This window comes from Equus asinus, chromosome 4 (genome assembly GCF_041296235.1).
Source record: "Equus asinus isolate D_3611 breed Donkey chromosome 4, EquAss-T2T_v2, whole genome shotgun sequence".
Lineage (NCBI taxonomy): Eukaryota > Metazoa > Chordata > Mammalia > Perissodactyla > Equidae > Equus > Equus asinus.
In genome coordinates this window covers 88,579,853-88,594,174 of record NC_091793.1, presented here as the reverse complement: position 1 = coordinate 88,594,174, position 14,322 = coordinate 88,579,853, and the positions used below count along the sequence as shown (strand labels likewise).

The 14,322-nt window shown below is 35.9% G+C and overlaps 1 long non-coding RNA gene across 1 annotated transcript; it reads right to left on the bottom strand.

Moving 5' to 3' along the window:
• Positions 1 to 412: 412 nt before the first annotated feature.
• Positions 413 to 12,557, bottom strand: LOC139045190 (uncharacterized). The gene is made up of 4 exons (XR_011503085.1): positions 12,479 to 12,557; positions 11,329 to 11,368; positions 9,641 to 9,776; positions 413 to 1,376 (listed from the first exon to the last, which is right to left on the bottom strand). It is a non-coding gene; the product is annotated as an uncharacterized lncRNA (long non-coding RNA).
• Between the last annotated feature and the right edge of the window lie 1,765 nt (positions 12,558 to 14,322).

The following is a 14,322-nucleotide window of genomic DNA, read 5'->3' as shown; positions in this document are numbered from 1 at the left end:
AGAAGAAATACAAATAGCTAATAAGCACATGGAAACACACTCAACATCCTTAGTCATCAAGAAATTGCAAATTAAAACCAAATGAGAAATCACTACATGTCCAAAAGAGTGTCAAGAACAAACAAGCAAATAAAAAACAAGAAATGAAATTCTGACAGTCAAGTAATAGTGAAGACATGGAGCAACTGGAAATCTCATACATTTCTGGTGGAAGCAAAGGATATACCAAAAGTTCATCCATTTTGGAGAGCTCTTTGCCAATTTCTTGTAAAATCAAACCTATACTTTTCATATAACCTGGCGATTCCACTTCTAGGTATTTATCTAACATAAATGAAAACATATGTCCACACCAAAAGACTTGTAAATGAATATGCAAAGAAGCTTTATTCATAACAGTCAAAAACTGGGTACAACCCAAATGTCTATCAACAGACGAATGGATAAACAAATTGTGGTCAAGTCATACAATGGAATTTATTGCAACTCACGGAAAAGAAAGGGGGAACTACTGATACTCAGTACAACACGGATGACTCTCAAAACCACTCTGCTGAGTGAAAGCAGCCAGACACTAAAGAGATACGGACCGTACAACACCAGTGATAGAAATTCTAAATGAACCAAAGTAATATGGTGACAGAAAACAGATCAGTGGTTTCCTGAGGTTGATTGGGAGGAGGGAGTCGACTAGTTTGGGACACAAAGAAACTTTCTGAGTTGACGAAAAGATTCTATATTAATTGTGGTGGTGGTTACATATGTCCACATCTTTTCAATATGCTTAAGATGGGTACATTTTATGGTACATATATTATACCTCAATACAGCTGATGTTAAAAATTAAACATACTGACATGAAGACAGTCTTTACAAATTGATAAGACTTAGTATCGGTCTGCCTGTCCTGAGCAATTCAACAATTGTCCTGAGCCTTAGTTTCCTAAGTTCTTACCAATTTCACTAAGATGAAATGCAATAATGTACAGCACATACAAGAGGAGCATAATAAATGTTGATTGACTTTTCTCATTCACTCCCACTAAGTTATACAAATATCCTAATCATAGAAATTGCGGCTTCTGTACTTTTGTGATGATTTTCTAATATGTTTTACAAGTCATTTACCACAACTCTTCCCCACAGGCCATTAGACCACAGTCTGTGCTATCACCATTAAAAGTAGAGTAATTTTGGGGGCCTGCCCAGTGGCATAGTGGTTAAGTTCAGGACCTCCGCTTCAACAGCTGAGTTTCTGAGGTTCAGATCCTAGGTATGGACCTATGCACTGCTCATCAGACAAGCTGTCGTGGCATCCTACACAGAAAACAGAGGAAGATTGCCACAGATGTTAGCTCGGGACCAATTTTGTCCACCTAAAAAAAAAAAAAAGAGTAATTGTTTTTAATTGAGGAAGCATATATGTAATTTGTCAATTCTATCAGCTAAACAATATTTTACAGAAATGTCAAGTATTTGTTGAATTGATTTAAAGTTTGATAGTCATAGTCTAAGAAGTCTGAGTCTAGTCATTTCCTAATTTTCAAATTTTCCATTAAATATGTGCTATACACTGGTAAATTTCCTGTAGCGATATAAAGATGAAAAAGATGAGTATACCATCACATAACTAACATTTCCAAAAAACTACTGTAGATATGATTAAGGGACTCAAACAGGAGAATTTTCATGATAGGGTAACTATTTGAATGTTTTCTGGGTGGCAGTTAATTTACCATCCATTTACATCTGAATTTTTCCATGCTTTTGACTTAGTAAAAGCAGTTTCCAATTTATTGGAGGGAAAATCAGTTCAATTTTTTTTTATTGTTTCATGAAGACCAAGCAACATACTACAGTGAAGATTGGTCCCACTCTAAGTCTAGTATCTGTATGTATAGCTATAGCTATATTCCCAGATACACAAATAAAAAATAAAATCTCTTATGTCATTGCACATAGCACTAATTTTCTAATTTCTTATAGATCCAAGTAAGTCTTGTTTGGTTCGTCTCAGACCAGATACTATTTCTAAAACTAAAAATGCCAGAACTAGTGGCCTCAGCGTGAAAGCTCTCCTCTTTAACCCATTCAAGTTAGTCAAGTAGAGTGAAACCCAGCCTTCCCAAATTACCTGGAGAAAATGTGTTCACCAAAAATCAGACTTCTGGTCTTACCAGGTGCCATTTATCCCAACTACTTTTTAGTAAGAAATACATAAACAACAAAAAAATGATCTGATTGTAAAAGGCATTCCTTTTACGAGCATTTAGATGTCTAGTTTCAATCTTTGTACATTTCAACACTTTAAAAGTTGATTTGCTTTACCGCATTTCAAAAAAAAATGAAAGTTTCTGTTATGTGAGTCTTAAAACCTGTGATTTCTCAGATGAGTCCATGTTTACCAGCAGGACTCACGCAGGAAGGCCAGCTGAACATCCAGTGTACTTTCCCCTCACTGTGGTCAGTGAATCAGCAAGTGTTACAGGAGTTCAGGGTGAAATGCCAGGTGCTATTTCAACAGTCCTTCTTTCACAACATTTAGGGTGGGGTCACTCTGTTAGACGGTGATAAGGTTACTGGAACTCAGTTCCTAGGGTGGTCAAGTTAACATCCTCTACGCTCATGCTTTCTGAATGTAGAAGGTAGTCACAGAGACCTGGTTCCCTTTTTTGGGCAAAAGGCTACTCAACCGCAAGCAGCTTATTAAACTCTGTCTGGAAAATATTATTCACTAAAATTATGTCTCAATGGCATAAAGTTTAATTTTGTAATTAACCAAACCATCTGTCATTGCAAGTCTCTGTTAAAGCCATCCAAATGGGAGAACTTTTACTTGTAGAACCTTGCATAGTGACTGGTGTTTTTGGTGATGAGTGACTATGAGAATGAAATGGTATGAATTTTAAATGATGGCTACAAATAGATTGCCAATTTGCTTCTACCTTTGATAATTGACCCAACTCTGAACAAACTAATTACCTAAAGAAAATCCCCTATATCTTTCAGTAAACAGATTATTTCCCTTTCCATAAAGTGTTTAGCTTTCTACTTTATAAAATAAACTTCATTTGAACATGGACGTTGTTATAGCAAAGGACTGTCCATCTGTGTTTTCACTGTGTGTGAATAGTAGAAACATTTCCTTGAAAACTTAGGGATCATTACTAAACAAACAACAATTAGCATTAATCAGTTATGTAATTTATTCTTTCTTTTGGATCTCAAGGTTTTCTGCCTTGATGCATTGAGCATCTATAGATATTTAGAACGTGTGCAAATGCAGAGACATCAGGAACCAGATATCTAGAAGGAGTAAAACACTCTCAGTTGTGCACGCTTTGAATCATGTTTGCATTAGGTTTGGGTCCTTAATGACTGTTATAGCACGTATCTGTGTCTGGCACCAGCCAACTGCTCTGAACCAAAAGCCCAGACTGGATCTTACAGACAATTTTCAACGTTGGTGGTTTTATTTTTGGATGTACATGAAAAAAGTATCAGGAAAATTTTAGAATTTAAAAGATTAAATTATAGATTTCTATCTTTATAATTGTAATATATATATCCAAAATGGTGATGAGAAATTATTCTAACTCAATTTACACAACTTTTTCCTCATCTTACTAGTTTGTACTATTAAATTTTGACACTACAAAGTCCATAGGAAGGGAGGAAGGAAGGAAGGAAGGAAGAAAGGAAGGAAGGAAGAAAGGAAGAAAATTGTTATATTGAATAGATGCCAGAAAAGTAATGGTAATCTACACCTATTGACTGTTAGGCTTTTCCGCAAGACCTTGGTCCAGTTATTTAAAGTTTTAATTAATACCTGAATAAATGCTTCCATTGTCAGGCAGAAGATTTGGTCCTAGATTACTTATAACATCTTAAATTTAGTATTGTAACACTGCTTGCATAGATCATTTACTCCAATGATATGGATGGACAGAAAACGCAGTTGTAGACCCTGAGAAAGTTGGTTTGTTTGGCTTAGCTATTTTCCGATGAGATCAGTCTAGCTCTGCCACCTGTATTCCAAATGATTGGTCCCGAGAGAGTGGTGATGTCATTATGCCAACACCATCACATTTCAGTGTTGTATACTGAGTCAGCCAAATGCGGCCCTGTATTGCTCTGGTGTCTTGCCTGGCTTAGATCCATACAGCCTGGACATCATATTCTTTTTGAAATGATTAATGCCTTCACTTATAATTATCTTAAATTATCAGTTACCCTCTGAGAATGTTACCTGAATACTGACTGAAAATTATGTGACTTGATCTCAAATAGAACATTATAGGTTTTATCTTTTTAAAGTAAGTAATATAGCCAATATTCCCCTTACAACTTTTTCAGTATGTAATCTATACGTGAACTTTATTTGTATGGCTAATCTGTTGCCAGAAAATAATTGCCAGTAAAGACAGAAAGAGAAAAGAAAGACATTAATTATTCCTAAATTTCCAACTACTTTAACCAATAAAAGAAAAAGAAAATCCAACTAGTTAATTCCACATTGGGGCGACATGTACAGTGAGTATTTCACACAACTCACTGAACATAACTAGAGGAAAGAGCCCACCAAGATTAATGCAATTATTGGATGTGTTATAATTTTACTCATACATCCATATTTATTTTTATTAGAACATAGCTGTTGAAGCAAATACTAAATGCATTACTCATGCCATATTCTTAGTCTTCTAATTTTTTTTGGTGAAAATCTATTTGCCTCTTTGAAGTACATCTATAACGGTACACCTGAGGTTTGGAAGTTAGTTTTAAATACCAAATAACAATCTCAGAAACTTGAGCTAGGCTTGGGGCTGGCCCCGTGGCCGAGTGGTTAAGTTCGCGCGCTCCGCTGCAGGCAGCCCAGTGTTTCGTTGGTTCGAATCCTGGGCGCGGACATGGCACTGCTCATCAGACCACGCTGAGGCAGCGTCCCACATGCCACAACTAGAAGAACCCACAACGAAGAATATACAACTATGTACCGGGGGCTTTGGGGAGAAAAAGGAAATAATAAAATCTTTAAAAAAAAAAAAAAAAAAGAAACTTGAGCTAGGCTGTCAAACTCTACATTTGAAGGACACTAGAAGATTTTCTGAAAAAACAAATAACAAAACAAAAAGACTGGAGATAATTCCACTACGTACTAAAATTAAAACACACACAGCACACACTAAAATTAAAAGAAGTTATTCAATATCTTAAAGGTACATATTTAAGACTTGCCCATTAGAAATAATTAAAATTAAAAGTAGCAACCCAATGCTAATGAAGAAATTTCTGCCTATGATTGGTTATCTGAGAGGACCATTTTCAAAAGAGAAAATCTTCACCAATTCTCTCACCCCACCTCCATCAGAGCTAATTCTTAGTGAAAAACAAGATGAACAAGGTAATAATCCATTATGATCTTAGGTCAATCATCCTCAAATAGAGGATCTTATTATAAGAGGAAAAAGAACTATTTCCACATCTTTTAAATGCTTCTTATTTTGCTACTGTATCATATTGCCAAATTGTCCAGATTAAGCAATTTTTCCTTTACCTTTTTAACTGTGTTTTAAAATCTTGTAAAGTCACAAGTCTGAGAAAAGAGTAAAGCAACTCTATCCATTTGCACTGGAGTAAATCAAACATTGGAAGAAAGCACAGACAAAGAATTACATAGGGAAAATAAAATTATTGTTTTAAAATATCTTTTCATTACTGAGCTGTACATGCCGTCATTATCTGCAGCCCTTATGTCTGCAAAGTTGATACAGATTAGGCTGGTTACGTGCTACTGAGTCACTCAGTTTGGGAATTTACCAATAACAAATCACTGCAGTTCAACCCCCTTCCTCCACCTCCACATATGTTTTCACGTTGCTACAATCAGAACAAAAAATAAATATTAGAGAGTTTTAGATTCACTAGAGTTGAAGATCAATACCAATCCAGATTCAAAATAGCATACTGTTCTCTTTAATGCGTTTCAATTCACCTGATTCCTAGAATTACAATCTTCTATCCAAAAAGGATAGAATGTAAATCAAATTATGTTTATCAAACAAGTATTTTCAGATTACTCAAACCTATGATGATTGCTTTCCCTTCTAAAACTAGATCCTCAATCATTATTTCTTATTTTTTAATTTATCTTTAATAAAACACAAAACATGAGTTTTTGTGCTTAGTTTCAGAAAAGAGAGCAAAATGGAAATTACCTTAATAATTTAACATTTATTCAGAGAGAATAAATATTTAAACATTCTATATTCAGGATAATAAACAAATTTGTTTTAGAATTAAGAAAATTCATCATAACTAAAATAATTGTGAGAATTAAAATGGTTAATTTTCTGTTTGTTGTAGATAATTCCTTGACTATAATATTCAACTGCTTTGACTCTGTTTTTAAAATATGCTTTCAGAGCTTTTGAAAGGCTTCCTTTTAGTTCTAAATACTTTCTGTTTCTGAAGCCTTTCTCACTGGGAGAGAGACTGAAGGGAGAGACAGGGTATTTTAAACAGACCAGTTGTGAGAGTCTCTCCCCAAAAGGATCATTCTGATGATTTCAAACAATCTCCTTATATAAGGTATAGTACTGAATACAGCTACATCTGCTCTTTCCATCCGGACGTTTTGGTGTCACATAGACCATACCATGACAGTTTACATATTAGTAAGAAAAGTCAATACAGTATCATAAAATATGTGGAGTGGATCTCATTCTCTCTAGGTAAAAGTTTTTGGTTTGTTTTTCGTTTTTTGATATCCTGGAGCCAGGACTCTGAAAGGTCAAGCTGTCTACCCTATTTTATGAGCCTGGGTCAATTTGCATTGGTGATGTTTCATTATAGTCTCCATCTCAAAAACAATATTGTATGTTTCCCCAGAGAGATTATCATATTGATGCCTTATGTATCAGGCATCAATGACCTTATGTATCAGCATGTGTCATTGGGAGAAGCTATGTGTGTTACTGTAGTCCCACATACCGTGCACACACTGTAGTTAACTAAAATCGGTCCCAGTTTTCTCATCAGTAACATGTGTGATACTTAATTCCCTTGGGACCTGTGGGGGGGGGTAGAAATTATTAACCTGGCTTTACGATAGTTCTCATATAATAGGCAGAAACAGATACAGAACAAGCAAATATATATGTTAATTTTATTACTTCTTTCATTTCTCTTAGACCAGCAACTCATAAGCAAAGCAGTTGAGAAGCAGAGTCCTAATTTGACTGAATAAATCAAGGTGGGTTTGCACCCAGGTGGTAAATTTTAATTCTAACACCACCCAGTTTGCAAATATGGCTAAGAAACTTCTTTTTTTTTCTGCTCATTCTGTTCTGTTCTCTCCATCCTCTCTCCATACTACCTTCCCCAAATTAACACCTCCCACCCCAACCCCAAACATTCTGGTTCCTCTTGATAGCTTATAAGCCCTGTATCAAACACCTGTGTGTGCAATTTGTTCCAACAGAAAACACGATTTCTCTTCAGAAGCAAATAAAGCATATGGCATTTGATTCTCTAAGCACACTCAAATATTTTAAGCAACTTCTTGATTTTCATAATTCCGGCTTCTGAAGTGCTTCCTTTTTTTTACCTCAATTTCAAAATTACTAGGTATCATATGATTATTGTAAAGCTGTGCATTTTGCAAATCAACCTCAATTATTATTAGCCTTTGCTTTTTCAGCAGGGGAAAGAAATTCCCCACAGCGGCCATTCATTTGCCTCTCAGCATGATCTCGTCCCTGAAGAAACTTGACGCTGAATCTACTTCCTCTTTACTGGTTGGAAAACAAACGTTTGATTTGAGGTGAGCGTGTATGTGAGTTTTGCACACACATGCAGGTAGTAGCATGTCCCCTGCGCTACCTTATCCATTACAGCAATTTCAAATTCGCAGGAACAGGACTTGTTTCACAGGAAAGCAAAGCACTGGGACTAGTAGGTAAGCAATTTGGAGGACTTAAGAACTGCAAGTACTCCCAGTAAATTGCTGCACTCTGCCCTCATTCCCTCCCTCAAGCTAGAAAGACTTGGGGGAATGTTGCCAAACCATTAGCATTTCCAGAACTGAACACACTTTCTTGGAAATATTCTCTTCCCAAGATAGTGCTATTGGAATGATAGCAAGAAACACTGAGCCCAACTTTACTGGCTGTCTCCAGGGTCACGGGGAATAGGGTAGTTTCATAGATTTGCTTCGGAATCACCTATGACAAAAATCTAAAAAGTTAAACATCTGTAGTTTTATATTTGTTTGGTTTTTTTTTTTTCTCTCTCCTTGACTTTCTCCTGTCAAGGAGTCTTTGCACAGGGACTGGTGAAAGCATGACGACAGCCCTTACACCCTTTATGTCACAGTATTCTTAAGTTCTCCTCTTTCTCAGCATATTTCCCAGGCTGATAGTCTCATCACACGACTGATGTGGTCACGACTCTTAGCAGTAGAGAAGGAAAGAAAAAAGAAAGAGAAGAGTATAAGAACAGCATATTTAATTAAAAGCACAATGCCTAGTTATGTAAGCAATAGAACTGGAAAAAAAACACTTCCCTGCCCTAGAGAAGGAAAGATTAAATATTTAAATCTGATAGCTAATAAAATAGCTTATAAAAGATCTTTTGTTTTTCTTTCCATCGACAACTTCCATTCACTTGACTTCCCCTATAAAGAGATTGTGACTTTAGTGGGACCTGCCTTAAACAAACCATCCTAAAGATGAGTATGTGATAAACTTATGTTTAAAAGCCTCCAGAAGGGCATGATTGCAGAATAGACTGTTTGCATACGTTGCAACAGTTTATGCAAGTAACTCCTTACTTTTATTTTTCAGATAAAATACAGTGTAAGTGTTCTTGATATTTACAATAGAAAGCACAATGTAAATAGTGCCCTCAGGGGTTGTGCAGTGTGATGGTCCAAAAACCTTGATTTATCATTTGTGTTGATCATTTCTGAAAACACAAGTTTAACTACAAAAACATCCAGGTATAATTTGGGGTAAGGAATGCATTCTATTTCAACACTCCCTTCAATAAGAGAAAGTGAAAGAATGTCAAATGAATGGGTCATGATGATTCTAGTCCACTTGCTAATAATATTATTCCCACGGTATAGAGACTTAGAATTATTACCTTGTCTCCTCATGTGTATTTTGTGATCATCTTCCAGAATCAGTCAACGTGAATTTGTACAACAAGCCGATTGATACCACCTCATCTACTCAAATCTCATCCAAGTCAAGTGCAAGGTAGATGGCTGCCCCAAATCCTTAACCCAGAATTTTCTATGTCACATTTAATTTTGATTCTCTTTCCTCTGTCCTACTGTATTTATAACTAAGGACTGTTTGAATATACTATTGTTGCTATTTGCAACTGTCTGGCAGCAGTTACGCTAACTCAAATTGATCAGCAGCTATTTACATTCTTTGTGAATCCATGGCGTAAGACAATATAACGGATCATTTGAAGAGCTTTCTGTATGTTTTGTGATATCACCATGACATGATGTAAAACTCCATGGGACAGGTCGTACTGCCTAGGTGTCACTACACCTTGTGTCAAAAATCTGAAACCTCTTTTGTGAGTTGGCTAATTAGCTTATGTCTCCAGATGTTCTCTTTACCTGATGGTGAAATTCACAGTTCAGAGGCAAGTTGACACACCCACTTCTGTGTTTAGACAAAATCCCCACACTCAAGTCTGGCATCCTCATCCTCATCAGTTTATTGAGTGTCTGTGGCCTTGTTTTACTCCAGAAACTAGTAAGTAAAGGCAGTAGAGAAAGGTACAGTGAACATGAGGCAAAGAAATAGAATACAGAAAATAATAGTTTGAAATTGGACTCTGAAAGGTCATTTAAAGTTGAAGACATTTACCATTTCTCAAATTGTATTTTGATAAGTTCATAGATACAACTAAAATGACTCAAGTTTCAATCCAAACTATTTTTACAGCCCACCTTCCTTCTAGGTAGTACTCATTTCCAAAATCTTATCTTGGTTACTCTAGTCAATAGTGTAACCGGAAATGACTCATTAATAGTCACTCATGTAGATTTCTTCTGGGAATCATCTTTAATGAGGCAAGAGATAAACGTGGCAAAATACTTTATGAGCTGAAGTTATTATCTTTATATTGAACAGAGGTCTAGACATGAATACATAGATTCATGTCTGCCCATATGATAGATTGGCTGAAATTGAAGACATGTTCCATATCTTAGTATTTTGAGTATATTTTTCTTATTCTCCCATTGAATATTAAGGAAAATTTGTAACCAAAGGGAGAGACACATACCAAGAATCTGACTTAAGAGAGTCAAGAACTTAAAGTGAACCAACAACAAGAAAAACAAAAATATTAGAAATCTCAAGAAAAATGGTTTCTCTTAGAAGATCATGCTATAATCCTACAGATCTTATTTGAGGACAATTTTCTTTGGAAAAGTCCCTTCTTACTGGTTTTAAAACTACTGACCCAAATTAATATATGACTTAAATACACTGTAATGTCTTTAGCGAGCTTTGTTCTGTGATATTTTTGGTCATAATTAATGTAGTGACTTTAGAATTCAATAGAATAATGTGAAGATCAAAAGATAGGATACGCCCTTCCTTGCATGTTGACTGTAGCGACTGTGGTCAATTGCAGTTTTTGGTTTTTTTAATGGCCTCTTAATTGTATGGTGTGTTTCTTTTGTCGGGTTGATTAAAAAGTATTTTAGAAATATTTATTATTTACTATATTCTAATCATACTCATATACGTTGCTTCTATTGTACTCCACAATACAATAAAGAGGTCAAAATAATTGCCCACGGATGTTTAGCCCTAGAGAGAGTAAACATTCAAAGTCACACACAATTAGGAAATTAGTAACTATAATTTAAACTCAATTGGCACGGATTGTCAGGCCAGTGCTCTCCCCATTACATAAAAAGCAACTTAATGAAAACCACAAGCATCATCTTAGGGCACAGCCTTTCTTGGCTCCTATCAGATTTAAGGCTTAAAAATCATTATTTTTTTAAAAAGGTATCACACCATCTATTATGGACTGAATGCTTATGTCTCCTCCAAATTCCTATGTTGAAGCTCTACCCCCAGTGTGATGGCATTTGGAGACAGGGCCTTTAAGAGGTAATTATGGTCAGATGAGGTCATCAGACTGGGGCCCCCTTAATGGGACCAATGCCCTTATAAGAAGAGACATCAGTGAGCTGGCTGGTGTGCCCACAAAGAAGAGGTCATGTAAGCACACAGGGAGATGGTGGCTGCTTACAAACCAAACAGACCTCTGAATGAAACCTACCTTGCCAGCACCTTGATCTTGGACTTCTCAGCTTCCGGAACTGTGAGAAATAAATTTTTGTTGTTTAAGCCACTCAGTCTATGGTATTTTGTTATCACAGCCCAAGCCAACTAAGATAATTTCTTATCTGAACCAAACTGACTACAATCTCATTTTTATTTTTAATAAAGACTGGCACCTGAGCTAACAACTGTTGCCAATCTTCCTTTTTTTTTCTTCTCCCCAAAGCACCCCCAGTACATAGTTGTAGATTCTAGTTGTGAGTGCCCCTGGTTGTGGCACGTGGAATGCCGCCTCAGCATGGCCTGATGAGCAGTGCCATGTCTGTCCCCAGGATCCAAACCAGCGAAACCACCGAAGAGGAGAGGGGGAACTTAATTACTTGGCCACGAGGCGGCCCCAACTACAGTCTCATTTTAAGACTTAATATGGAGGGGAGGGAGGCTCATGGAGAGGAAGATCCATTTCCTTCTGCCTCAAGGGAGATATATTCTTCAGTGAATTAACAAGCACTACTATTACTCTATTTGCCAATTACTCTTCTCTCAACCACCATCTTAAGTCTATGGTTTATTTTCATCATGTCCATATATCCAAAGAAACATTCATTGACATTCTTATACTTCTTCGCCTTATCCTAGATTTCTAACAAAATATCAAACTTGTATGCCAAAATAATTCCTGAGGTTTTTGGTTGGATATCATCTCTTCTCAGATTTTCTCTCTAGCTACTCTGAATTTGAGAAAAGAATAACCCATCAACATATGACATTGGTGAAAAACTTAGCGAAAGCCTGAGCTCTCTTCAGATTATGAGACATGATCTGAGGGTAACAATTTTAGTCATATGATTTTTAACTTTCAAAATAAAGGTAGACTTCAACATGCAGGATAATTTGTAGGAATTAAGTGACAATCATTCATTGTTTAAGGTAGACTCAGTTCTTCATGGTCTCAGGAGATGAAAATGATAATCTGCATTTGAAATGCAGCAAATAGAGTCTATAATTAACCAATTATTCTTAAAAATTCTTACATTTGATAACAATAGCTTTACTTGCCACCTCGTAATATAACTATCACAACGTAATCTATCATAAAATCAAAAAAGTCAATAGTATATATTTTTAGAAACAAATCTAAAACAAACCCAGAAATGAGCTGGAAATCAAATTCTCACAGCATGGCGTGTTAAATGAAGGAGGGTGGGTACGCTTTGACAACAGTACTGTTCTCATCAGAACAAACATCAAGCATGTGAGAAGATACGTTGCTGAAATGACAGGAAAAGCTTTGCTGAGACAGGAGGTAAAACTCACAATTGTGATTGCTCAACTGTTTCTCGAATCCCACTTCCACTTCTCTTTCTCCAAGTTATTTAAAGGTTTCGGAGTAAAGGACAGACAATCCACTGATATTTTCCAATTTAGCCAACAGATTATCAGAATAGACAACCAGTAGCGCTTTCACTAAGTGTGCTTAGCTCCTAAATATGCATTGAATTTATATTTAAAGGATCTGTTACTGCATGGTAATTACATGGAGAAGTGAGATGGCCCATTCCAGCTTCCCAAAATACAGTTGTGTCCTGTCAGGGGAAAGTGGAAAGGCCTGACCAGGTTCCTCCCAACCACATATTCTTTACTCATCTTCTAATCAAAGTAATCTTCTCTAATAATAAAAGAGTACATTCTCATTATGGCAAATATGGGAAGTCAAGAAAAATACAAAAAGAGAAAAGAGTTGCATTCATTTTTGTGTACTAATTTTTGTTAATTTTGAATACTGTTTTTATTATTAAAGCTACTCTCCTTTTAAAATCATATGATTTCTAGTATCTAAAAGACTCTACCTCTCAACTGTCAGTTTTATTGCCCTTAAAATGACACTTTCTGGAATAGAAAATAACATATTCTCTCTTCTCAAAGCGTACCTATTTTCTTTTCTGTACCTTATAATGCTGTGAATCAGTCTCATGTATATAATATCACTCAATGATCCAACAATATAAAATTTATGTACATGAATCTTTCTTATCACAAAATCAGGATGAAGGTATTTGCTTTTTATAAACATTATTTGATGTATTAAGTTGAATATTCTACTGTCTGGAATGTAGAGCAAAACAAAAAATAAATAAATAAAAAATGTATTTTACCATTGTTCCAAAAGAAAGTATTCAGAGATTCTGGAAGAGGCAAGGTCTTTATTTGTCAAAGTAGAGGTGCCTTTGCTGATCTGATCCCACAAACTGTAATCATTTGTTGCTATGAATTCCTTTTAGACCAGAAATATAAATAATTGTAGATAATCATATTGGGATAATATTGAGTTACTCTGTAATGACTATTTCAACTTGTATAGAGAGCTTCTTAATGAATATGTCTCAAGACACTCATGTGCCACACTTGGAATGCAAGGATATGGAAATATGCACCCCATCCCTTAGGGGATCTGTGTGGGACTTGGGTCTGCTGGAGACCCTGGGGCCAGATGCCTTGGGCCACAGGCAGCCTTCCCCTTTACCCTAATCTGTGACACAAATATCATTTTCTGGTTTTATTGTGTTTTATTTTTCACTTTTTTATGCTATGAAAAGGGTTGAGAAATCATGGTTTTTATTTAAAATGTTATTTTGTTCATGTTCTTTTCTACAGAAAGCATATGGCTCAAAGGAACCCTGACCAGATCTATCTTAGTAGGAGGAAACTATTAAACCCACAAGTATTTTGATACAGGCATTATCCTGGGTTAGCCATAGGATAAAATGCAAATTGAAACCACTGTACTTGTAAAACTTCTGAACTTACTTCTCTGTTTACTTAACCTCTTTGTCAAACTCACATGATCTACCAAATGGTCTTCCGAAAATTTCATTTAGGCAACATCCCGTGTGCTGATGTCTTGATCCTTGTTACTTCTCACGCAAACTTACCTATATCAAGTTCCATTCCATCAGGTCAGTGTCCTGCTGGGTAACTGACTAGTAATTTG